This window comes from Sinocyclocheilus rhinocerous, unplaced genomic scaffold, assembly GCF_001515625.1.
Source record: "Sinocyclocheilus rhinocerous isolate Xijiao unplaced genomic scaffold, SAMN03320098_v1.1 scaffold107, whole genome shotgun sequence".
In the NCBI taxonomy this organism is placed as follows: Eukaryota; Metazoa; Chordata; class Actinopteri; order Cypriniformes; family Cyprinidae; genus Sinocyclocheilus; species Sinocyclocheilus rhinocerous.
Window position 1 is genome coordinate 395,561 of NW_015635024.1, and position 3,769 is coordinate 399,329.

Sequence of the window (3,769 nt, forward strand, 5' to 3'; positions counted from 1 at the left end):
AGTTAGTGCTCAGTCTCATGGAGGAATCTCATAGATGGCAGGGCTTGCGTGTTTTATGCAGCTGTGACCGATCAGCCTGTGATGATGATGGCCAGGTGCTCCTCGCTTGTTTCCAGGGCGACGCTGATGAAGCTTCGGGCCACTTGTCACAATATATAAAAATAAAAACTATTTCAAAATATTAATAAAAACTATAATAGAATCTCAATGATACTAAAATGCCACTGATGAGAATTTGGGAAGAAAATATAATTAATTATCATGAAAGTAATGTCAAATAATAGCATCTTAATTGTCTTAAATTATTGTCCTAAAAGGCTTAACATATGCAAAATATAATTTCTTGTTTTTTATTTTGGGAAAAAAAATGGATGGTCGATTGGGCATCATGAGATTCAATCTTTTAGATTTTATTTTTTAAATTTTATTTATTTCGTTTATTTATTTGATATAAAATAAAACATGTGTGGACAATTTCTTATATAAAATTATCATGACAAACAGTTTCGACTAAACTTTGTAATCATTATCATATAAATAGAAATTACAATGAAAGAAAGATTCTGAAATTTGAAACATTGCACTTTTCATAACACAGCATGTTTTGAATGCTTCATTATGCATGTGTGGGGTGTAAACTATAAGTACTTGGGCTCTTCACAGACACTAAAGGCTTTTAGAGTTTCTAAAAGATGTCGTGTCCCCAACTGGAGCGTCTCGAGTCTTAATTTTGAGACTTAGCCCTTACCTTTAAGCTATTTCCGTCCAGCCCGCAGAGCAGGGTATTTTTAGTCTGTGGTACCTTTTGCTCACTTTCCCCTGCAGGAAGCTGTCGTTCGCTTGACATTTTGACTGGCCTGAGCCACTTTCACATTCACGAGCACGGGCCAGGACCTTTTAAATTTTATTTATTTCGTTTATTTATTTGATATAAAATAAAACATGTGTGGACAATTTCTTATATAAAATTATCATGACAAACAGTTTCGACTAAACTTTGTAATCATTATCATATAAATAGAAATTACAATGAAAGAAAGATTCTGAAATTTGAAACATTGCACTTTTCATAACACAGCATGTTTTGAATGCTTCATTATGCATGTGTGGGGTGTAAAATATAAGTACTTGGGCTCTTCACAGACACTAAAGGCTTTTAGAGTTTCTAAAAGATGCCGTGTCCCCAACTGGAGCGTCTCGAGTCTTATTTTTGAGACTTAGCCCTTACCTTTAAGCTATTTCCGTCCAGCCCGCAGAACAGGGTATTTTTAGTCTGTGGTACCTTTTGCTCACTTTCCCCTGCAGGAAGCTGTCGTTCGCTTGACATTTTGACTGGCCTGAGACACTTTCACATTCACGAGCACGGGCCAGGACCTTCAGCTGTGAAGGTGAGCTTGTTATTTGCATTCTCAAGATCTGAGGACGGTGTGGGAGAGATTTTGATGGTCTTTTTTAGATGTTTGTGGAGAGTAAAGCGCTGGAGGATAGAGATGTTGTAGAGTGGAGTGTGACTGCTGCTGCTCTTTACCGAGTCTACTGTGAACTTGCTGAGCTGATAGAACAAGTGACTTGTAAAAACACATTTTCAGCAGCGTTGACAAACTGTGAAGAGAAACGTGCGAGGCGTCTTTTCTCACGGGGAGCTGCTGTGATGAGTCACTGTTTGCCAGCGATGCTTATGAATTATGCAAAAGAGCAGCCGTGTGATGTGGCGACTACCAATAGGCTGTTTGGTTTGTTATTATTGACACACCGCCACTGAAATGTGTTAAATATCTTAATGTTGCTTGTGCTTGAGTGGCTGATCTGATCACATTGCTCACATATAGTGGCAAAATGTTTCCAGAAATGATATAATTCCTAAAGCCAGCAAATTGCCTGATTTGATTTGCTAGCATTTTGACAGCGTTCCTATTTACACATGGCTTACTAACAAACATTTTATGTATTAAAATCCTTCAGGTTGTTTTATGGTTATTGACAAATATTTTGTTTATTTTGTTTGTTACTTTTATATATTTTTATATTATCATTTATTTATTTTACCATATAACACCAATTACATTCATATTATTATTTTAAGGTTATCGACTGATGTTCTTTATATTATTTTTTAATGTCATTTTATATTTTATAATATTGTTTATTAATTTTTTTAAGATATCACACTAATTATATTAATATTATTTTAAGGTGATGTTTTTATATGACCATTTTAATGTGTTGTTTTTTATTTTAAAATATTATTTATTAGTTTTTTTTAAGACATTACACTAATTATAATAATATTATTATTTTAAGGTTATCAACTGAAATATTTATAGTTTTTTTGTTTTTATATTTTACTTTATGTACTTTATTATTAATTTATTTATTTGTTCATTCATTCATTCATTCTACTATATAACACCAATTATATTAATATTATTATTTTAGGTTATCAGCTGATGCTGTTTACAGTATATTACCATTTTTGTATTTTATTTTATAATTCAAATTATTATTATATTATTAACATTTATATTTTTATTTTTAAGGTATCAAACTAATTATATTACTATTATTTTAAAGGTTTTAAACTAATATGTTTTTTAGTTTATAGTGTTATTTATTTAAGATATCACACCAATTATATGAATTGTATTAATGTTATCAACTGATATTTATAGTAGTGCAGTATTTTTTATTTATTTTCTTTAACATACCAATCATTCGTTTTTAAATATTTAATAATAGAATTGCAACAAGTATTTTCAGGTTTAATTTTAGTTTTGGACAATCAGATTTTAGCATTTATCTATTAAATGACCAGCTGCTCAGGCAGAATAAGAATATGAGTAAAAATATTGGTCAAACTGATTATAATTTTCATTATTTTGTTGGTGCTCATCAGCTATAGACAGAGATTTCTGAAAGTTGCACAACTCAAACGCATGAATTTCAGCCCTCATGAGCAAAATCAATCTGAGCCCGCTTAAAAGGTTTTTCTCCCTCTTGCACAAAGTTCTAGAAATGCCTGACCTTTTGAATGTTTTATTAAATATTTCTGATAATTTGATCATGTTTTCAGCTGCCGATAAGACTGAAGTACTCTTTGTTTGGTTTAACACATTATACCGTGTTTAAATCCATTCTTTAAAGGGGTCATATGATGTTGCTAAAAAGAACATTATTTTGTGTATTTGGTGTAATGAAATGTGTTTATGCGGTTTAAGGTTAAAAAAATACATTATTTTCCACATACTGTATATTATTGTTTCTACTCTATGCCCTGCCTTTCTGAAACGCGTCGATTTTTACAAAACTCATCGGTCTGAAAAACGAGGTGTGCTCTGATTGGCCAGCTATCCAATGCGTTGTGATTGGCCGAATACCTAACTTTACAGATCTTCTTTATGCACCAAGAGCTTGTAACACTCCAAAGAGAAAGGAAAAATTGAAATCGCATCATATGACCCCTTTAAATTCCACAGATTTGTCCAAAAATGGAGAAAATGTGCAAAAGAAGTCATCTTCAGATTCCATCTGGGCCTCTTCATGAGCCAATTCACAGCTCGCTTCTCAACGTATTATCTCATAACCAGGGCCTAAAATTAACACTCGCCAAGTGCCAAATGCGAGTAAAAATCAGCGTTGGCAAGTCCATGTAACAGTGTCAGTCGCCAGTTGGCGGGTACAACTTTTACGAATTATAACAATGCAATGAAGTGAAAATAACAGCCAGTTTTTAAAGAGATTCACTGTTTCTGACATAAGCGAATAAAATAAT

The 3,769-nt window shown here is 32.5% G+C and overlaps 1 protein-coding gene across 3 annotated transcripts in view; it reads left to right on the plus strand.

The window, feature by feature from the left end:
• The window catches only part of LOC107746079 (type II inositol 3,4-bisphosphate 4-phosphatase-like), a 120,950-nt gene that overhangs the window by 27,002 nt on the left and 90,179 nt on the right, over positions 1-3,769 (plus strand). The window contains exon 1 of one of the 3 annotated variants that reach the window (XM_016560150.1): positions 1,346-1,388. The exons of the other annotated variants lie outside the window; for them this stretch is intronic. The gene's annotated coding sequence lies outside the window, so the exon portion shown is untranslated. Of the gene's footprint in view, positions 1-1,345; positions 1,389-3,769 lie in introns of those variants that run through there. 3 annotated transcript variants of the gene reach the window in all.